Source organism: Anomaloglossus baeobatrachus, chromosome 2, assembly GCF_048569485.1.
Source record: "Anomaloglossus baeobatrachus isolate aAnoBae1 chromosome 2, aAnoBae1.hap1, whole genome shotgun sequence".
NCBI lineage: Eukaryota > Metazoa > Chordata > Amphibia > Anura > Aromobatidae > Anomaloglossus > Anomaloglossus baeobatrachus.
In genome coordinates this window covers 150,263,879-150,287,285 of record NC_134354.1, presented here as the reverse complement: position 1 = coordinate 150,287,285, position 23,407 = coordinate 150,263,879, and the positions used below count along the sequence as shown (strand labels likewise).

General features: G+C 48.5%; 1 protein-coding gene across 5 annotated transcripts in view; it reads left to right on the top strand.

The window, feature by feature from the left end:
* The first annotated feature begins 6,626 nt into the window (after nt 1–6,626).
* The window catches only part of CDKL5 (cyclin dependent kinase like 5), a 482,986-nt gene continuing 466,205 nt past the window's right edge, over nt 6,627–23,407 (top strand). For all 5 annotated transcript variants that reach the window (XM_075335447.1, XM_075335445.1, XM_075335448.1 and 2 more), the window contains exon 1: nt 6,627–6,730. The gene's annotated coding sequence lies outside the window, so the exon portion shown is untranslated. The remainder of the gene's footprint in view (nt 6,731–23,407) is intronic.

Here is a 23,407-nt window from a genome sequence, read left to right as displayed (position 1 = left end):
GGAAGTCGCTACTGCCTTTCTCCCCTCTCTGACACGTTTGCTGACAGCGTGGACCAAGGATAAGATGGCTCCAGGCTCGATCCTCCTTATGGGCCCCCTCATTGCTGTTGATGCTGCGGGCTCTGTGTTGGTTGGTGTGGAACTTGTCCATCCCACCGGCAGAATTTAGCAGACCATTAAATGGATGTCTGGCTCTAGGGACCTGTACCCCCTATGTGCTTTCACTGCCAGGAGTTCTCGTACTCGACTCCGTACTTCTCTCTCTATTTCAAAGCAACCGTGCAGCAATGTTCTCCTCCGTCAGCAGCCATTGCACGTGCAGAATCTGACAGTGTTCCGCTCTTCAGCCCTACACTTCAGACATGGCTGCTCCACTCCTTCTTTTCTGACTGCCACTGCACAACTCTCCTCCCAGCTTCACTACAACACCACACTATCTGAGATGCGAGGGCTATACCCCCTCCCTGGGTCTGCCCAGGGGTCCCTCTAATGTGTATGTGTGTTCTGGTTAAAGGGTGCCTGCGTGTTCACACCGGTATTCAGCCATTAGCATTACCTGTTCGTACTGACCCAGCATGGGTGCAGTACTCACTAGTGCCTGACCAGGTCAGGGGCGCCACATTCCCCCTTAGTTATCATCAGCACGTCCTCGGACTGCAAAGACAACAACATTTTTCCTTTTAATACAACAGTTCACATAAAAACATCATAAAACATTTAAAACACTGTACCAGGTACCATTGTTCACCACCCTCCACCCACAAGTTCGTTAACCCACCCATAACCCTCTCATCTTCTTTTCCTGAGGTTGGTGGTTAAAGGTAGGCCCCATAAACAGGCATACCCACTTCCGCATGGTGGAGAGCCAGGCCCCATAAACAGGCATGCTCTTGGTTGGTACCTTTGGGTTAACTATATACACTGCGAGAGTTTGTGGCTATAGCCAGTTCATAGCCTTATGGTCCGTAGTTGAAAGTGCACAAAACCACTTGCAAAGGAATTTTTTCTTAAAGGGTTCTCACAATAGTTCTTGTGGGCACATCTTGAACTTCAACGTTTGCTTTAAACCACGGCTTTTGCTGCAGGGCTCTGATACCTGGAGGTTATTGCATCTTCATTTTCAGTAGCGTCTTCTTGCTTTTGCACATTTGCTTCTTGCTTTTGTACAATTTCAGTATCCCCTTGTGGCAATAACTGTGGGGAACTGGTGGAATCTGTTGAGCTGTAGTTTGAAGTCTTTGGGCATGGTATCATGTCTAGGGAAAACCAGCCTCTTTCACCCTTGTGCCTGGTGAATTCAACGAGGTCTCCCATACATAGGTCTCGACCAGGGTGTTCTCTGGGCAAGTGGGACCGGACATCTCTTCTGGACACAAATATGCCCTCTTTGACGCTAGCCTCCACTATGAAGCCGGAACGCAGGTTGAACTCTTCAACCACTCCGCGGTGGATAGGACCTCGGGTCTGGAACCCGGTCTGCCGCAGGGACTTCTTTTCCTGTAAATCCCTGGCCTCCACACTTTCTCTTTCTGGGGTAAGCTGTACAGAGGGTTGCCTTGCCCTCACGCGGCTCTGTCCTCTGCGGGCTGGCCTCCGCATCACCATCACTTCACTGTCTGCGGGCTCACAGGTCACACTCATACTGGGCATGAAGACATCCCATGTTTCCTCTTCAGCAGGGGGTGTCGTAACCTCTTCCCAGCGGTAGTGAGGCAACAACGTGACCTCCGGGCCTCCCTTACTTCCTAAGGGTGCTGCGTCCTCCTCCGGTTGTTCGGGGATTGTTACTTCAACCTCCAGGTCTTTCCTCCTCCCCCTTAGTGATGTTGAGCACTCCTCCGGCCGTTCTTGCAGCAGCTCTGGGGATAGGCTGTCATCAGAGGGCCATGGTGGTGGACCCCTCTCTGACATGGGGGTTGCTGGGACCGCTCCAGGTCCGGATGACTGCCTGGGGACCAGGTGCATGTCCACCAGGTGGGCTTGGAAGCGTGTCTTTAATTCCTCTTTACATCGAGCCGCCTCTTCGGCCACTTCAGGCAGGAACCAATGGGCGGCATCCCCGGTCTGCGACTGGGGTGCTGTGACCGCTTCTGGTCTGCATGAAGACGTTGCTGCGGCCTGGTCTGGTCTGGCTGGGCGTGGCTGCGGCCTGGTCTGATCTGGCCGGACGGGACTTGGCTGCACCGGACGTCGCAGCAGGGACTACAGTCGGGATCGCAGCAGGGCTCGCCTCCGGGATCGCAGCAGGGATTGCCTCCGGGATCGAAGCAGGGATCGCATCCCACCACCTAGCGGGCATCGCAGTGGCCTCCGGTTGTAGCGCCAGCGGGGTCAGCATTCCCGAGTGGGCAGCGGCAGCATGGGACTCACCCAAAGACATCAGCAAAAGGGTCTGAGTGGTCACTTCTCGGCTCAGCACTTGTCGCGCGGTCCACCTCTCATAGGCCCAAACCGCCACACCCGTCTCCTGTAGCTCCGTGCGCCACTCCATCACTTGCTGCATGAGCCGAGCTTGCACCCATTCACAAAACTGTGCAAGCTCCCAGTCCCACCAGGCGGCAGTGGCTGATTTTGGCTCGCTGCGTGCAGACGCCATCCTCTCTCCGTCGCTGCTCACCAGGCTCTGGTCACGTTGCAGCCTGAGTTTCGTTTTCTCTTCCACCAGCCTGGGACGTCTGCATCGTCTAGGGTCAGATCCGCCCCCATCTTGCTGGTCTCGTGGAGCCAGAACGCTCGGAGGGGTTCTCCGGGTAACCACACCTCTTCGTGGGTGTTTACTTCTTTTTACGCGGGCTGCTGTTGTTTCTTGGTGCGCTTTCTGAGGTGGCAATATGGCGGCGTTTCCAATTTTTCAAGTGGGCCGCCAAGGTGTACGGTCACCTGTCTGAACAGGTCTAGTCCTTATCCTGTTCGTGATGCCAGAATGTGAAGCCCCTCACCTGCAGGTCGCCTCAGGGTCTTCACGTGCTGGAAATCTTCCGGCAACAGATATGTTAGGTTAACTTCTATGGGAATCGTGATGCCACTCTTGGTTGTGCGGTCAGGGGGTGACCGCCACTGCAGTTTAGATAGCGTCTGGGGATGATGGTAAATGCATTCTGGTGTTATGGCCTCCTGAGAGTGAGGCTGGCCCCAGGGGCTCAGGTGTAACTGTGTAATACCACAGGTCGCAGAAGAACTCACACACAAGCAGCAATGTCTTTCAGGGTTTTTACTCACTTTCAGTTGGTAGAGGTGAGACAACCCGGGCCATGCTATGGTGAACCAGGTGGAACCAGGTATCTCTCAGGCTGATATAGGGTTGACTGCTGATTCGCCTTCCTGCACCTTTGTTTCGGATCACCCCTGACTTGAAGTATATCGTGGGATGCGTCCAGGGAAGTCGCTACTGCCTTTCTCCCCTTTCTGACATGTTTGCTGACAGCGTGGACCAAGGATAGGATGGCTCCAGGCTCGATTTTCCTTATGGGCCCCCTCGTTGCTGTTGATGCTGCGGACTCTGTGTTGGTTGGTGTGGGACTTGTTGTCCACCCCACCGACAGGATTCAGCAGACCATTAATTGGATGTCTGGCTCTAGGGACCTGTACACACTATGTGCTTTCACTGCCAGGAGTTCTCGTACTCGACTCCGTACTTCTCTCTCTATTCAGGTGTCTTTCAAAGCAACCGTGTGGCAATGTTCTCCTCCGTCAGCAGCCACTGCACGTGCAGGGTCTGACAGTGTTCCGCTCTTCAGCCCTACACTTCAGACACGGCTGCTCCACTCCTTCTCCTCTGACTGCCACTGCACAACTCTCCTCCCAGCTTCACTACAACACCACACTATCTGAGATGCGAGGGCTACGCCCCCTCCCTGGCTCTGCCCAGAGGTCCCCTCTAATGTGTGTGTGTGTTCTGGTTAAAGGGTGCCTGTATGTTCACACCCTATTCAGCCATTAGGATTACCTGTTCGTACTGACCCAGCATGGGTGCAGTACTCAGTGGTGCCTGACCAGGCGGCTATAACTGCTCCCACGGCTGTATTTCCAGGGCTGCTGATTATTCCTCATCCATATTCACTGCTTTCCCCACCCACCAACATCTCTGGCTGCAATCAGACCCCACCCCCAGACAGCGTCTGTGATTGGTTGGAATCACGGACCCTGTCTGCATGGCTATATCGTGGTATAAAATAAATAAATAAAGTTGATGTACAGTCCCCACATCTATTGATACCAACACAGTATGAGTAACAATGAGTAACAAGTCAGTGTGAGTTAGTAAATAGCAAACATGTATAGTTTTTTTTTTTAAGTGGGGAAAACATTCAAAAATTCGTCAAAAACCTACAAGTTAAAATCACCCCCTTTTGCCTCATTGAAAATAAAGCAATAATAAAAAAACAACATATTTAGTATTGCCGCTTTCAGACATGCCCGATCTATCAAAATATAAAATCAATTAATCTGATCGGTAAAGGGCATAGTGAGAAAAAAAATCAAAATAACAAAATTAGGTTTTTTTTGGTCGCCTCAACACTGCATTAAAATGCAATAACGGGCGATCAAAACAGCACATGGACCCAAAAATGGTATAATTAAAAACACCAGCTCAAGGCGCAACAAATAAGTCATGACTGAGCTCCAGATCCCGAAACATGAGAACGCTACGGGTCCGGGAAAATGGCGCAATTCTTTTTTTTTTTTATAAACTTCTGATTTTTTTTTCACTACTTAGATAACAGTAAAACTGTACATGTTTGGTATCTACGAACTCGTACTGACCTAGGAAATTATGCTGCCAGTTTTCCCAAATATTGAACACGGTAAATAAAAAAAAGCAAAAAACAATTGTGCAAGTGCACTATTTTCATTTTTCAATACAGTATGGGGCAGAATGAATGGTGTCATTCAAAAGTACAACTCGGTCCTCAATGAACAAGCCTTCACATGTCTATATTGATGGAAAAATAAAAAAAGGTAGGGCTCTTGGAAGGAGGGGAAGGAAAAAATGAAAACGAAAAAAGGAAAATCGCCGAGGAGTAAAGGGTTAAAGGAACTCAATCAGCCCAGAATGACTGTTCATACCAGGTACAGGCGCTCGTACATCATGGCGGGGGCCTGACATTTAAGTGCACCTTGCCGCCGGCTTTTGTCCCTATAAATGTCCCCTTCTTGGACTGACGGCTCTGGCTTTATAGAGCAGAGATAGATGGGAAAAAGAGCAGGTGGGAAGGTGCCTGCAGACATTGGGCCCCAGCATGATGCACGAGTGCCTGGGCTTTGTTTGAACAGTCAGACGCCCTTTAAAGGGAACCTGTCACCACTTCTTTGGCGTATAAGCTGCGGCCACCACCACCGGGCTCTTATATACTGCATTCTAACATGCTATATATAAGAGCCCAGGCCGGGGGTATAACATAAAAACACTTTATAATACTTACCTAACGCTCGCGCGGTGGGCCATATGGGGGTCTCCGTTCTCCGGTGTCGGTGCCGCCTCTTTCGGCCATCTTCGTCCTCTTTCTGAAGCCTGTGTGCATGACACGGCTACGTCATACACACTCGCCGGTCCTGCGCAGGCGCACTACAATACTTTGATCTGCCCTGCTCAGGACCTGAATGCCGGCGAGTGTGGATGACGTCGGACCCGTCATGCACCGCGGCTAGAGAAGGAGCACAAAGATGGCCGAAAAAGGCGGCGGTGGCACAGGACAACGGAGACACCCATAAGGCCCAACGCACGAGCGTTAGGTTAGTGTTATAAAGTGTTTTTTTATGTTGTACCCCCGGCCTGGACTGTTATATACAGCATGTTAGAATTCTATATATAAGAGCCCGGTGGTGGTGGCCGCAGCTTATAGGCCAAAAAGTGGTGAGAGGTTCCCTTTAACACATTTTCTAGATTGTTTCTTTGCGCCTTTTCCATATGCCTTTGTGGTTTTGCTGCTTGCAGTCTTAATCTACAATGTGCACATTCCAATAAGAACATAGGAAACCACTGCGCGGACAGGTGTGCACACTCCTGCATGATGCTGCACATTGTACATCTCAGACCTAAAGGATGGTTTTATCGGATTGTACAGGGTTAAAAAACGATGGCTGCTTTCTTCTGTCTTCCAGAGCCAGTGCTGTGCACTTAATAGAAGTGAATGGAGCTGAACTCCCCTCACCCTGCGGACAGTGTGGCGCTGTGCCCTGGGCTAAGCTGTCAGTGTAGGGCGCCCTCTCCGGTCACCACACTGGTGAGCTCCACAGCCGCCCGCTCCGGGCACAGAACTGTACGGGCCATGGAGAGGGCGGGGTATACGGTGGCCACACCCTCCGCTGTTACCCAGGACGCCTCCACTGAAGGTTGCCTAGGAGACAAACGAGTCCCCGCCCCCACATCTTCCCTTGCCTATCCCGTCCCTCCGCATTCCACACCTGCAGTATCTCCCGCCCCCCTACAGTGCCCGCCTTCCGGCTGCACCTATTGGTTGTCTCCTCGTTCAATCACTTAGCTGTTCTATTGTCTAGCTTCCCATTGGTCAGCAGCCACGGTAGCTCAACTAAAGAGCACGGAGGAGACGCCGCTTTGCAGGAAGAGTGGGCAGGTGTTGGCGCAGAGGGGCGTGGCTGAGGGGCGTGGAAACGCGGGTGATGGGCGTGCACTGTCGTTTTCTTCTTGCTGGTGGCATTCAGTAGCAGCCCGATAGGAAAACAGCGGCAGAGGCGAGAAGGAGGAGTGCGGAGAGGAGCACGGCCAGAGGTGAGTGACAGCGCTGGCAGCAGCAACAGGAGCCGGGCACCCATCCCTGTGCCGGGACCCTGCAGCGGCTTCATTCAGGAAATGTCACCAGCATACGAGCCTGCATTGTGTGCGCCGGAGCCCATAGTGTGAGGCAGAACGCCCCCTCAGTGCAGCGCACCTGGCAGCATCCCTCCTGCCGAGGTGTGAGGCGGCATTGTGTGCTCCCCTCCGCTCAGCTCGCTGCATCAGTGGCCTCACCATCCTGCATTACAGCTGGGGACGGCACTGTGCGGGCTCCTTCCTCATGGCCAGCATTCTGTGTGTGCAGGAGGTGGTGGGCATCACTGTGCGACCCTCATAGCAGATCACCCTCCATGGAGGAAAGCACTGTGCTCCATATGTGCCAACCTGTGTGTAGGTAGCGGGTCCAAGGAGGCTCCTCCTCAGTAAGGGGAGATCTGGCCTCATCCTTCAGAAGACAAGTTATCTGTCACCTATCTATCCCTCTATTTATTATCTATCACTATCTATATCTATCCCTCTATTTATTATCTATCCCTCTATTTATTATCTATCCCTCTATTTATTATCTATCCCTCTATTTATTATCTATCTATCCCTCTATTTATTATCTATCTATCCCTCTATTTATTATCTATCCCTCTATTTATCTATCTACAATATATCTATCCATTATCTATCTATCCATCTATCTACAATATATCTATCTATCCATTATCTATCCATTATCTATTTTCTATCTATCCATCATCTATGTTATCTATCTATCCATCTATCTACAATATATCTACTATCTATCTATTATCTATCTATTATCTATCTTTCTATATCTATCCTCTCTCTATCATCTGTCTATCTATGTCTATGTATTCTTCTTCACTCTATTAACTATCTATTATCTATCATCTTTTTAGTTATTCTTTATCTATTATCTATCTTTATTCTATTATCTCTCCAGCTATCTATTCTTAATCTGTCTATTCTCTATCTATCATCTATTTATTTATTCTTTATCTTTTCTATTATCTATCCTTCCATTGATGTATCCATACGTCCATCCACCTGTTTACCTATCATATATTTCTATCAGTTGGTATGTCTGACAGTATAATCTATATGTATAGTTACACCTACCATATATTCTAACTTGTGTGATAGTTGTTGTTTTTATTGCTTGTTACGCTATTGCATATGATTTTATTTAGAATCCTATATATTGTCTCTTTTCCCCATACTACTGGTGTCCTTAGTGGCCGTGCTGTATGTACCGCTCCAGTCGGTATACTGTCAGTAATAGTTTCGGGGTTCGCACCGCCTCTCATCGCCTTCTTGTCCAGTAGCTTTTTGGATGTCACTTGTTAGATGGGAAGGAGAAGGATTTCCTAGTAATTGAGTTCAGTTTGGAATGAGATATTTGTTGCTGTGAAAATGGCCACTTCTCAGTTATGCATAGGACAGAAATACATTTTGTGAAGATGGCAGCCGTCAGCTGTGCCTGTAGTTACGTTTATTTTAATATGATGCTCCTTAGATTAATCATATTTTCAAGTGCCTGGAAGATCGGGCAACAAAAAGGAAAAACATCATTGTACTTAGTTATACCTTCTACTGTGAGAAGCTGGGGACCGTCACTGGGCACATCGGCCACAGGAGGTGGCTTTCCTGAGGTCTTCAGTGGAAAATCTCTTGTTATTCGATCGTACATATTCCGAATACCGAACGCTGCATAACTGGGCAGATTTGTTGTTAAAGGGGATTTCCAAGTTAATTAATAAAAAATCTGTGACCATGAAGCAATAATGCTGAAATTGTTACATTTTACTCATTTCATGACCCCTGTCCAAAATCACAACTCCGATTGTTAAAGTTGGCTGCAGTGGAGGAGTCCTACATGCCCCACTTGACCACTGCAGCCAATCTCAGGTTTCAATCCTCCTATACAAGTGATTGTCTGCAGCGGATATATTGGATATTTGGAAAATGACCTCTGTAGCCAAGGTAAAGAGAAACAGCAGGAATTACATGGGTTAATGTAAGTCATTAGCTATATGGTTGGCATGACCAGAAAGATACCCATGAGCAATAAATTCTAGACACATTGGCAAGCTCTCCCCCAATGTGTGTTCTGCTCCAGGGTAAACCCATCATCCAAAAAAAGGACGTTCACCTTTATCGATCTATATCCTCTTATGCTTAAAATAGGAGGTTAGTACCTGGCAGAGAGACAGAAACCTCAGGTCTGTGTAGTCTGCAAATGGGGGTACGAAGTTTTAATGATGTGAGCGGTCCTGCTCGCTGCCGAGTAGTTGTTTCCCTCACTCTGCATTTCCCATATCCCTTATATACTGGTTTAGGAGAGCGCCTCTGGTATCTCTCTGCCGAGTAGTGGGGCCCTGTACCCTGCATTTCCCATATCCCTTATATACCGGTTTAGGAGAGCGTCTCTGGTCTCTAGGGGCCCTGCATTCTGTGTTTACTATATCCCTTATATACTGGTTTAGGAGAGCACCTCTGGTCTCTAGGGGCCCTGTATTCTGTGTTTACTATATCCCTTATATACCAATTAGGAGAGCGCCTCTGGTCTCTAGGGGCCCTGCACTCTGTGTTTACCATGTCCCTTATATACTGGGTTAGGAGAGCGTCTCTGGTCTCTAGGGGCCCTGCACTCTGTGTTTACCATATCCCTTATATACTGGGTTAGGAGAGCGCCTCTGGTCTGATGGTGGAGACCCTGCTCTGAAGATTGACGAGAGGGCTATGACTTATGTTTTTGTACAGATGCCCTGTTACAGTGACATTGTTACCCGTCTTGCTGTAGCGTGATTTAGTAGATAATGTAGAACACTGGTTTTTACTTGAATTAAAAATTAAAGGCTTTTAATAGCAAATCTCAGGAAATCCTCCGACTTCTAACAAGAGTAGGATGTGAAATACTCTGCCTTGCTCTATTTCAGATCTGCTTTGCTGGAATCTTCCAATTTGTAGGTAAAAGTAGCGACGTGACGCTGTGACGTGACGCTGTGACGTGCCAGGGCGCACCTAGAGCGATGCCACAGAGATCCCACAATGGCCACTCAGAATTCAGCTTTCATTCTCGAAAATAAGCTGGGAAAAATGAAAACTGACCTCCTATTGGGCTGCTTTCACACATCCGTTTTTTTGCTGTCCAGCACAAGCCGGCAAAAAAAAACCTGATGCAACATATCCGGCGAAAAAACGGATCCGTTGCATCAGCTTTTTTCATGCGTTCCTTCCATTTTTTGACGGATCTCTTGTGCTACTGAGCATGCGCAGTTTAAAAAACCGCGCCCATAAGCTTTCATTGTAACTCACGGCGCCGGATCCGGCACCATACGGTTTTTCGCCAGAGACAAAAAATGCTGCAAGCAGCGTTCCAATCGGCTGCCGGATCAGCTATTTACGCCGGATCCAGCAAAAGCCGGATGCAACGCAAGACCATGTGGCACTAATACAAGTCTATGGGGGAAAGAACGGATCAGGCGACAACACACGCCGGATCCGTTCTTTCCGGTTATCACCAGATTGTGTCGCATGGCAAAAAATGGATGTGTGAAAGCAGCCTTATTGTCAGACTCCTTTCTTATGAAGCCGTTTTGCTCCATATAGTCACTTGTGTCTTTGCATAGGGGCGAGGCTCATGGGATTCTCCGGGGCGTCTTTAGGCTGCTCTGTATTATTATTCTGAGACAAATAGACCTTAAGAATTAGCACCAGATGAAAACGCCAATATCTCAATATCTGTGTCACCCTATGGCAGAGTAAACCTGCCCCCAAAACATTGCTCAGGAGCAGCGGGAATAAAATAAGAGCACAAGCTGGACACTTCTTCGATGGTGACAGGTCTTCTCAGCTGTCAGTCCCATACAAGCCGCAGGTATCAGCGCTGGAATGTGGGAAGGAAATCGCAGTCACTCATAAGTAGCAATTACTCTCAACTGCCAAATTGTTATCCTTGTCAGAAATTCCCCGTAGACTTCCATGGTGACTCTGTCTGTGATCAGGTACAGTTGGCTGCCTGTATAGTGACATCCGTGATCTTCACCTCTGTCCTTTTATGCCTGTGGTGAAACTACAACTCCCAGCATGATTTGATAACTTCCACTGTTTGGGCATGTGAGGAGGAGGAGGAGGAGGAGGAGGAGCTCATCACCTTGTGCAGATCGCAGTTATAGGAATTCCTTCAAAGCTTTTTTTTTTTAAGTGTAACTGTCAGCTTTATACATATTTTTTTCCTATATAGCGTAAATACATAATAGACACAGCAAATAGCTACTGATTGGTGGGGTCTGGGTCCTGAGACCCCAATAATCTCACATAACACCGCTCTAAAGTGCGCAGTTCTTCATTGCAGCACACACAGCGCTGTGAGCGACCCCATAGACTTGCTATTGTATACCGCTAAATGTGCGTGCCATATACAAGAGCTGCACCCTTCAGAGCGGTCTTATATGAGATTAGAGGGGTCTCGGGATCCAGAACCCCACCGATCAGTAGCTATTTGCAGTTTCTATAATATATAAAGAATACTGTTTACTGACAGTTACTTTCTACCTATTGATGGCATTTCTGAGTGATTTTAAAGCATGAGCCACCATATGACTGCATCTGGTAACCGCACACTTAGGCTCCTTCACACATCCGTGTTTCCAGTACATGCGGTGTCCATTTTCACAAGAACTGGAGACATGTTCACATGGATCCTCATTAAAATCTATGGTGATCTCTCCTTCTTTTTACATAGACAGTCAATGGGTCCTTGAAAAATATGTACAGCACACAGATGACATCCGTGTGACATTTGTGTGCCATCTATGTGCTGTACGTGTTTAATATAGCAAAATATAGGAGAAGCTTTGTCATTTTAATCATACCGGAATAACACAGATGACACACAGATGACACACACGTAGACACAGATGTTTTCACGGATGGACAAAACGGACCATGCAACAAGTGCGTTTTTTAAATGGACATGTGAAGGAGGCCTTACAGAAAATCTGTGTGGTGTTACAGGTTTTTCAGTCTATAAAATCAATTTTCACTCTTCAGGTCTAATTACAGCTGCTCCGATCAGCCAACGTATCAGTAACTTTATGCCACCTTAGGCTAAGTTCACACATCCTGTGTTTTCAATCCGTCAGGTCCGTCAGCAACGGATCAGTCATTTTCAAGATGTCAACTGATGCAACTGATGTGTTTTTCACAGGATTCCTTTCACAGGAATCCTGTGAAAAAACGGATCAGTTGCGTCCGTTACATCCGCTGTGCGTCCGTTTTTTGACGGATCAGTCATGATCCGTCTGTGTTTGGGACAGCCCAGTGGGCGTGCCAAGCATGCTGGGCATGCTCAGTAGAGCATGACGGAATCCTGCGCTGGATTCCGTTGTAAGACGGATTACGACGGAATCCAGCACCATAGACATGCATTACAAGCTTGACGGATGGCGATGGATTCCTGCGCGGCGCGTTAATTTTGACGGCCCGAAAAACGTTACATTCTGCGTTGCTCCCCGCTCGGCGGTCAGTCAAAAACGACGGACCGCGACGCAGCGGATGCAACGCAGGGTCATCAGTCGCAATCCGTCACTAATAGAAGTCTATGGGGAAATACAGGATTCCTGCAAAATATTTTGCAGGATTCCGTAATTCCTCAAGGCTACGGATTGTGACTGATGCAAAACACAGGATGTGTGAACTTAGCCTAAAAGGGATTCTGTCACCAGGTATTTGCCACCTATCTGAGAGCAGCATAATGTAGGGACAGAGATCCTGATTCCAGCAGTGTGTCACTTACTGGGCTGCTTAGTGTAGGTTTGAAAAAATCACTGTTTATTCATCAGTAGATTATTATCATAAGAGGACTACTTGGCGCGCTGCCAGGTAGTCCAGCATATTCATGATCTGCAGCGGAGAAAACATTGATTTTATCAAAATGACAGTAAACAGCTCAGTAAGTGACACATCACTGGAATTAGGGTTTCTTTTTCTACATTATGCTGCTCTCAGATGAGGGAGCAAAAACCTGGAGACAGTCCCTTTAAAATGCCTGTCCACCACTGGGCAATCCATTCTTATCTGGTAGTATACCTACTTCCCAAGCCCGACTATCCACACAGAGTACTGAATGGCTGCAGTCGATTTGGGGCCACTGATTGGCCGCGGCGGTCACTTGAATTAACAGTGTCAGGTGGCTTTCGGAAAACACAGCGTTGACATCTCATTTTTTTTGCAGCTCCGGGAGGTGAGCATATGTTTATTTTATGTGGAAAAACCCACCAATTTAGGGATGGGTCGTCCAGTAGTAGAGGCCAGCAGGGCCTGCATGTAGGATTACACGGGTGCCATTCAGATATACAGAATGGCTATGCGTGTAATAAAAGGATGGCTCAAGACCACCGTAATGAAAGCTACTAATGTAAATGTGCTTTGGCTCATAGGGGGTTCTGAGCTTATGTTCGCAATTTGTAATGTCCTAACAGTGCATATGGACAGGTTGTGTTATTGAAACAACCCCTTCAAGTAACTATTGACTCTTGACCTATGTCCTTCTTCAGGTCAATTTACATTGCAAGTTTATTGTGAATGATAATTCTTAGAAACGCTGTTTTCATCATAATGTTGCAGTCTAAAAGGGCTGAAGATCTCCCAATGAACATGGAAAATGTTAGTTCGTCGGGTGAAATGATCTTTTGGTTTGCACAAAAGATCATCATTCTTGGCGGCGCATTGTTCTGTGTAAACAAGACTCGCGCCATTGAAAACTATGGCAGCCTATGTGCACTGAACACTTCACTGCAGATCATTCGGTATGTATCGTAAGGCTGCTTTCACACATCCGTTTTTTTCCGTTCGGCACAATCCGGCAAAAAAACTGATGCAGCGGATCGGGCGAAAAAACTGATCCGTTGCATCAGTTTTTTCCATGCGTTCCTTCCGTTTTTTGACGGATCCGTTGTGCTACTGAGCACGCGCAGTTCAAAAAAACGGATCTGTCGTTGGATTCCGTCATATGCCGAATGATGACGGATCCGGTGCCCATAGGCTTTCATTGTAACGCCGCATGGAGCTGGATCAGCTATTTACGCCGGATCCGGCAAAAGCCGGATGCAACTCACGGCCATGCGGCACAATCCGGAGCTAATACAAGTCTATGGGGGAAAGAACGGATCCGGCGGCAATAAGCGCCAAATCTGTTCTTTCCGATTTTTACCGGACTGTGCCGCACAGCGAAAAACTGATGTGTGAAAGCAGCCTAATCGGGGTCGGCCTGTGTAGGCTATTAAACGATTTCCGAGCAGCAAGCAACGGATTGACTGGCGGTCACTTAGTTCTGCCGGCCGGTTTGTGTAAACGTATCCTTTAGCTCCTTAGGCCAGTTTGTCACAGCTGACATTCATGGTCCACCTACCGCTTGGGATGTCCAGACCGGCCGAGTTGCCGTGTATCTCATGAATTTTGACAATCTCATAGGCAAAGACGAGGCTGTTGAGCTCAGGTCTGCAGACACACGGACAGTCTGGACAACGTTCTTGGGACGTGAACCATGAATTAGGAAATCTTCCTTAGTTTAACTAGATGGAATACATTATATACAACAATGATAAAGGCCCAAAAATGGAAATAAGCCCCATTATTGTGTACTGTGCTTCTTAGTATAGGTGTTTCCATGTGATAGTAATATAGTCCTGCTCCTTTTGTTGCTCCGATGCTGTTGATGACCCTCATTACCTGTTGCTCCAGGTTGCAGTCAGATCTTGTTACACCATCTCACTACTAATACCACATGACAGCTTTTGGCCCTGTTATAGCGTAGAGGAAAAAAGGAAAATGAGATTATTTTATTTTGCTTTACATTTTGTTTTTGCAATGTGAGCAAGCGATGGTAAGTGTAACATGTTGATGCATGTATGCCATCAGTTAGTATTAAACTGCCTAAAATAAGCAATGCCCAGTTGTAGTAAGCACATTCCCATACATTCTCTTACCTATGGCCGAGGATACAGTGAACACTTAAAGCAGTGATGGGCAACCTTTTCAGCTCAGTGTGTCAAAATTCGGCAAAAAAACAAGCATAACTCGAGTGGTGTGTCACTTCGAGAAAAAACACCAGAATTTCGCGATATTGATAGTTTAAATAACAAAAATGTATAATTGTCATAGAACTGTATTTAATAAACCAAAAAGTAATTATTTAACTTACCTGCTTAGTGACTACTTTTTTCATCTGTCAGTCGGTTTCTTTTGTTGTCTTGATATTCTTAACTTGATATTATTTAACTTGAGTGGGGTGCCGTGAACTAAGATAAGTGAGGGGGAGGGGGAATTCTTCAACTAACCTGCCTATTAGTGACTTATTTGTTGCGGAATTTCATTGGCTAAATGTTCAATTGAAGGTTGGTATTTTGTACACTTGAAGCCCAAGCAAGCACTACTAACTTATATTCCACGTTCTGCTTACTAACGTTTCAGTACATAGAACACAAAGCGATCTGCCATTTTTTTCTATAATGCCATACATCTCGGTCCATGTCTCTTGAAAGGGTTGGCTACTGCCACTTCCTTTACTTAACCTTGGTTTTATATATTTTGGCTTCTCCATCGGGGGGGCATTGACAGAAGATAGAAATATAGCCTGTCAGCCCTTCAGGCAATTAAGGGCTAACTAGCCTAACTGACCACAAGATGGCAAGATAGCTATTTCTAATGGCGGGAAATGGCACCAATAGTACAGGCCTCTCCTAGCCTCCCCCTCACTTATTTCAGTAATGATGGTCAATTAGAAATCCACGACACCCCAGAACAGTAGAATGTATGATTACTGTGGTTGCTGGTAATCGCGATCACAGGGCCTGTAAGGTAACATAAAAAAAAATAGTCTTCCACCACCACCATTACTACCTGCCTACCATAAGCCACCCTCCACCAGCACCATCAAGTAGCAACCCCCCCAGAACAACTAGCACCCACTTCAGTAACACTAACCCCCATTCCCAGCACCAAGAGCCCGCCTCCACAGAATTCTCCCCCCCTCCTGAAACAACAAGCGCCCACCTCATGCCAGTTTACTCACCGGCAGGTCCACGGTAGCAGTGAGGTACACACAGGGAGCAGTGAGGGCACAGCCAGAATGACCACAGGCCGCACACACGTCAGGCCGCACACACGTCAGGCCGCACACACGTCAGGCCGCCGTCAGGCCGCACACACGTCAGGCCGCCGTCAGGCCGCACGCACGCTGCTGCTAGCCAATAGGTGAGGACTGGCGAGATGTGGACAGCAGGATGCTGGGAGATTTTTCTCCGTATGCGATCGCGTGTCAGTGCGAACAGCTACGCGTGTCAGCAGTGACACGCGTGTCATAGGTTCGCCATCACTGACTTAAAGGGAACCAATGACCAGGATTTTCGTATATAAGCTAAAGCCAGTGCTATACTGGCACTATCAGGCTGATTCTCTACATACCTGTAATGGTCAGCTCAGATGTTTGGGTTTTGAAATATAAAAAAGTAAAGTTTATAAAATTAGCTGCTTGTTGAGTGACAGCAGCTGAGGATCAGATAATATCTGGGGGTATGAATAGTTATCCCCTCCCCCTGTTAGAATTAGCATAAGTATTATACAAACAATTAACTTTATCTCTTGCAGGACCTGTGTGAGGTCATACCCATTTGTGTGTGTGTTTGTTTGTGTGTCGCCCAGTGATATGGGGTACTCAGTCCCGGGCAGAGTCTCTATTGGGAATGTCACTCTGCTCTGGTGGCCGTTGCCCGGTTCCGTGCCCTGGGCACTTTTTGTAAAGGGGGATATTTACAGGGGATTAGAATAATGTTCACTTGTGACGTCACTTGCGGTGATGCGGCTATGGGGATGGAGCCGCCGCTGCAGAATGTCCACCGCTGGGGCTGGTGTGAATGGCAGCCAGGATGGTAGGCCCTCCTCAAGCAGGGCCGGGCCCCAGAGGGTAGGTGTTGTGACGGGTGATGGAAGAAGGTAGTCCACACAGAGTTCAGTGCAACTGGTTTTTACTCATTGTTGGTCAGTGGTAACTGGTTACTCGAGGCCGGCTGGTTTCACCTACAGGTTCCCTTGTACCCAGGACCAGTTAGTAATCTGGTGCCTTCTTCCCCTGAACCTGCCTCTGGTTAGTGGGTCCCCGTGGCGTAGAGCAACTGGGGGTTCCCGTCTGGTGGTGGTGTTCCACTGCTGTCCGCCTGATGGTAGCGTGAACCCTGTGGGGTAGGAGTCTCTGGTCCTGTCCCCAGTTCTCCCATTGCTACTGAGTCTTCGGATTCTTAGGGTTAGCAAGGTTCTTGATGGTCCTCTTGCTGCAGGTGTTAACAAGCTTGCCTGGAGCTTGTGCTTGTCCTAGGGTCCTGTACCCCGTCGGTGCGTAGTTCCGGGAGTACTCCATCGTACTCCACCGGCAACTACCCTCCTGAGCACCAGGTTACTACTCTCTACCGGACAGTCAGTCTCTTCACCTCCAGCTTCACTCCTTCACTTCAACTGTCTTACTACTGTCTCCTTCTGTGTCGACAGTCCACCCCTCCCACCTGGTCAACTAGTGGACTGGACTGACTCCACCTAGGCGGCCATCCATTGGTCCGACCCCAGCTAGGTACCATTGTATGGGGTAATGTTGGGGAAAAACTGAGATTGTGAAGTGTTTGTATGGTACCAGCACTGGGTTTCCGGGTCCCTAGGGGGTAGGCCCTGCATCCCGGTGGGGATACATTACCTTGTAGCTCCCTGATGGCTTCAGGGGCTAGATTTATATAATACTTATGCTAATTCTAATGGGGAGGGGATAACTATGAATATATTATCTGCTCCTTTTCTGCTGTCACTCAGCAATCAGCTAATTTTATAAACTTTACTTTTTTGGATTTCAAAACCTATGCATTGGAGCTGACCACTACAGGTATGTAGAGAATCAGCCTGATAGTGCCAGTATAGCACTGGCTTTAGCTTATATACAAAAATCCTGGTGATAGATTCCCTTTAAAGGGAACCAGTCAGTAGGTTGTTGCTACCTTATCTGAGAGCTGCATGATGTAGACAAAGAGATTCTGAATCCAACAATGTATCACTTAGATTACTGGGTGCAGCCTTTCTGACACAATCTGAATTTTTTGCTTTAGTCATATAGCTAAGCCCATGTTCCTACCCACACCAGGCTCTGTATACAGATTGTACATAGACCATGAGGTTTCAATCAGAGGAGGGGGCGTGCTGGACTGCTGCACACGTGACATCGTAGTCCAAGCAATGAAAAGTCCTTTTGGTTAAACAAGCATAGCAAACAAACAATAGATCGGATCTTGACAAGACAGGCATGCCTGAATTCTATGTACTAACCCTTGCAGAATGGTGTCCTCCGCTTACATAGCAAAAACCTGTTGACAGATTCCCTTTAAATCCTGCATAATTAAATGCTGCCATTCAGGGGTTGTAATGATGGTAACTTGTAGGTGTTTTGGCTCCAGAGCTGTCTGGTGCTGATTTTTATTGGCCATGTCTACAGATCTCATGGATGGAAAGAGCCGAGTGTTCTCCGGCATTCTCTGTTTGTCTAGTTAATAATATGTTTTTGCTTTTTCTTTGCTATCTTCTCATCTTTAGAATACACTTTATTGTTTAGTGCTGGGTTGATCAAGTGATTAAAGGAAAATCTTATTCCTTGAAATTCCTGTAGGGTTCTGCAGAAATGTCCTATTCTGATGTAATGCTGCTCCCATGGTTCAGAAGCTGAACTTTCACATCAGTAGTTGTATGATGTGAATATTTTTGCTTCTACCTTTAGAAATTGGCTTTATATTGTTTATTTACTTAATAAGAATTGTTCACCTTATTTTGTAGGCAAATATGTATTTAGGCGAGTAAAAAAGATTTCCCATGACTCCTGAAGTAGAAATCACAGTATTCAATTCAGATGGGCTGAAACCAGATAGGTCAATAAAAGGGGATTTCAGGCGGCACCGTGGCTCAGTGGGTAGCACTGTAGTCTTGCAGCCCTGGGTTCACATCCCACCATGGACATCTGCAAGGAGTTTGTATGTTCTCCCCGTGTTTGTGTGGATTTCCTCTGGGTTTTCTGGTTTCCTCCCACACTCCAAAGACATAGTGATAGGGAATTTGAATTTATATTGTGAGCCCCAATGGGGACAGTGTTGCTGATGTATGTAAGGCTCTATGGAAGTAATAGCACTGTATAAGTGAATAAATTATTATTATTATCTGGGCAGTTTAATAAATGCTTTCCAAATATGACTTTGAATGATACAGCTATTTAAAGGGGTGGTTCACCCATTTTTTTTATTTTCTGTAGGAGTTATACTTACCTTTCTAGGCGTCTTCTCCATTGGCTTGTATTTCCATTTCTGGCACTGAGCGGCGCTATGCTGCACGCTCAGTGCCTGTCACATGACCCCCTGGAGCTGTGGCCGCCGGCATCCTCTGACGTCCCGGCATTTCCGGGCTCTCAAACAAGACTGGTACGTCACAGGATGCCGGCGCCACTCAGATTGAGTGACAGGGCTGTGGGCGGTGACTACCGCACGTCACAGCTCAGCATCGAGGGGAGGAGCCGGAGGAAGTCAGTGTGGAGCCGGCGTCCTGCAGATGGAGAGGAACGGGGCGCCAGTGTGCAGTACAGGGGGGGTTCTTCAGCTGAATCCCCCCCTGCACGTAAGTATGTGATCACACTGTCCACCCGCCCGCTCTGCTGCGATGTCAGGAGAGCGGCCGGTGTCGGGCAGTGTGATCGTCTGCTCCTCCCAGCAGCAAGACACTGACAGGCATGTCACCGCTGTGCTCTGCCATCTGTCCTGCTGCATGGGACCAACTGTCTGCACTCTCACCTGCACCACAAGTCACAGAGTGGAGACAGTTGGTGACAGAGCACCTCTGCCCCCCCTCTTCTTTCCCCACTCTCTCCCCCCCCCCCTCTCTCTCTCTCTCTCTCTCTCTCTCTCTCCCACCCCCTCTCTCTTCTCCCTCCCCCTCTCTCTTCTCCCTCCCCCTCTCTCTCTTCTCCCCCCCCCTCTCTCTTCTCCCCCCCTCTCTCTTCTCCCCCCCTCTGTCTCTTCTCCCCCCCTCTGTCTCTTCTCCCCCCCTCTGTCTCTTCTCCCCCCCTCTCTCTCTTCTCCCCCCCTCTCTCTCTTCTCCCCCCCGCTCTCTTCTCCCCCCCGCTCTCTTCTCCCCCCCTCGCTCTCTTCTCCCCCCCCTCGCTCTCTTCTCCCCCCCTCGCTCTCTTCTCCCCCCCCCCTCGCTCTCTTCTCCCCCCCCCCTCGCTCTCTTCTCCCCCCCCCCTCGCTCTCTTCTCCCCCCCCCTCGCTCTCTTCTCCCCCCCCCTCGCTCTCTTCTCCCCCCCCCCCTCGCTCTCTTCTCCCCCCCCCCTCGCTCTCTTCTCCCCCCCCCCCCTCGCTCTCTTCTCCCCCCCCCCTCGCTCTCTTCTCCCCCCCCTCGCTCTCTCTTCTCCCCCCCCTCGCTCTCTCTTCTCCCCCCCCTCGCTCTCTTCTCCCCCCTCGCTCTCTTCTCCCCCCTCGCTCTCTTCTCCCCCCTCGCTCTCTTCTCCCCCCCCCTCGCTCTCTTCTCACCCCCCCTCGCTCTCTTCTCACCCCCCCCTCGCTCTCTTCTCACCCCCCTCGCTCTCTTCTCACCCCCCTCGCTCTCTTCTCACCCCCCTCGCTCTCTTCTCCCCCCCCCTCGCTCTCTTCTCCCCCCCCTCGCTCTCTTCTCCCCCCCCTCGCTCTCTTCTCCCCCCCCTCGCTCTCTTCTCACCCCCCCCTCGCTCTCTTCTCACCCCCCCCTCGCTCTCTTCTCACCCCCCCCCTCGCTCTCTTCTCACCCCCCCCTCGCTCTCTTCTCACCCCCCCCTCGCTCTCTTCTCACCCCCCCCTCGCTCTCTTCTCACCCCCCCCTCGCTCTCTTCTCACCCCCCCCTCGCTCTCTTCTCCCCCCCCTCGCTCTCTTCTCCCCCCCTCGCTCTCTTCTCACCCCCCCCTCGCTCTCTTCTCACCCCCCCCTCGCTCTCTTCTCACCCCCCCCTCGCTCTCTTCTCACCCCCCCTCGCTCTCTTCTCACCCCCCCTCGCTCTCTTCTCACCCCCCCTCGCTCTCTTCTCACCCCCCCTCGCTCTCTTCTCACCCCCCCTCGCTCTCTTCTCACCCCCCCTCGCTCTCTTCTTCTCCCTCTCTCTCTCTTCTCCCCCCCCCCTCGCTCTCTTCTCACCCCCCCTCGCTCTCTTCTTCTCCCTCTCTCTCTCTTCTCCCCCCCCCCCCTCTCTCTCTCTTCTCCCCCCCCCGCTCGCTCGTCTCGCTTTTCCTCGCTCTCTCCTGGCATGGTCAGTACAGAAATCTCTCCATCGTGGAGGGGTGAGAGGGAGTAATAAACATGGAGTCCCTACTGTGTCTGTGTATTTATTTCTAATAAAGTATTTTTCTCTGTGTGATGTCTTTTTTTTTTAAAACCCTTTGTTGGAGATTCTTAATGGCCAGGTTAAACTTGGCCTGACATTAAGAATCTCGGGCTTTATACCAGCTGGTAAAACATAGCTGGTATTAACCCCTTATTACCCAGCGTGCCACCTGCCACCAGGGCCACTGGAAGAGTTGGATACAGCGCCTGAAGATGGCGCTTCTATGAAAGCGCCATTTTCTGGGGTGGCTGCGGACTGCAATTCGCAGTGGGGGTGCCCAGAAAGCTTGGGCACCCTTCACTGTTGATTCCAATCCCCAGCTGCCTAGTTGTACCCGGCTGGACACTAAAATTAGGCGAAGCTCACGTCATTTTTTTTTTTTAAAATTATTTCATGAAATTCATGAAATAATTAAAAAAAGGGCTTCTCTATATTTTTGGTTCCCAGCCGGGTACAACTAGGCAGCTGGGGGTTGGGGGCAGCCCGTAGCTGCCTGCTGTACCTGGCTAGCATACAAAAATATGGCGAAGCCCACGTCATTTTCTTAAACGTTTTCAGGGAAAAACCTTTATAAAAAAAAAAAAAAATGCTTCCCTGCATTTCTATTGCCAGTGAAAGTAACACCAAGCAGCGGGGGCTAGCAGCCAGTAGCTGCTTTGGTTACCCTTAGCAATAGAAAATGCAGCGGGAGCCCACAAACAATGTGATTTTTTTTTTTTTTTGTTTTTTTTATTTTTAATGAATTTTTTTTTAAAAAAAAATCGGCATGGGCTTCGCCCATCGAGCACCAGAGCATTTTACGTCTCATTCATCCCAAGTAATCAGATGACTCCAGTGTCGGCCGATTACTTGTTCTGTGTCCCCCTGCATCCATCGCAGCGTGTACGGGCTGTGAGGTCAGCGGAGTGGAGACAGTGACATGCTCTGCTCTGACACATAGTGTGCTGCATGTCACTATCTTTCTCCACTCTGGTACTTGTTGTGCAGGTGACCGGATGCTACATGTCACTAACTGTCTCCACTATGGGACTTGTTGTGCAGGTGAGACTGTATACAGTTGGTACTATGCAGCAGAAATCACAGAGTGGGGCAGTTAGTGACATGTATCATCCGGTCACCTGCACAACAAGTCCCAGAGTGGATACAGTGACATGCAGCACACTATGTGTCAGAGCAGAGCATGTCACCAACTTGCTCTGCTCTGTCACCTGCGGTGCTGCATGTCACGTTTTTGCTGCGATTTGGTGCCTTTTTTGCTGCGTTTTTGCTCACTGCATTTTTAATCAGTGCACAATGCCATTAAAGATTGTTGATGAAAAAAAAAAAAAAGTTCTGATGTCATTTCCTTATTCAAAATGTTCATTGTATGCAGGAGAGCAGACAGCAGCTGCAGAACTACAAGGCTCAGCATCCTCCATCCAGGACTGTATGCAGTTTTTTACCCAAAAAGAAAAAAAAATGACATGGGCTTCGCCATATTTTTGTATGCTAGCCGGGTACAGCAGGCAGGTACGGGCTGCCCCCAACCCCCAGCTGCCTATTTGTACCCGGCTGGGAACCAAAAATATAGAGAAGCCCTTTTTTTAATTATTTCATGAATTTCATGAAATAATTTAAAAAAAAAAAATGACGTGAGCTTCGCCTAATTTTAGTGTCCAGCCGGGTACAACTAGGCAGCTGGGGATTGGAATCCACAGTGCAGGGTGCCCAAGCTTTCTGGGCACCCCCACTGCGAATTGCAGTCCGCAGCCACCCCAGAAAATGGCGCTTTCATAGAAGCGCCATCTTCTGGAGCTGTATCCAACTCTTCCAGCTGCCCTGATGCCGGGTGGCGAGCTAGGTAATAATGGAGTTAGGGCTAGCTGTATATTATCAGCTAGCCCTAAGCCCGAAATTCATGGTGTCACGCCAATATTAGACATGGCCACCATGAATTTCTAGTAATGATAAAAAAAAAAACAACACACAGAAAAACATTTTTATTAGAAATAAAACACAACACAATTAGTGACTCCATCTTTATTGAAATAAACCCCCCTCCGCAGTAATCCTGGGTTAGGGTCCCGCGCCGTTCAATCAGGATCCAATATCATCTGATCGGTTTGCTGGAAGGCAAAGCGATCAGATGATGTGTCAGGTTAAACTACGTGAATCACATGACACATCAGCTGATTGTATAAAAGCCGATTATACAATCAGCTGAAGCATCAGTGCAAGAAAAAAAAAAAAAATAC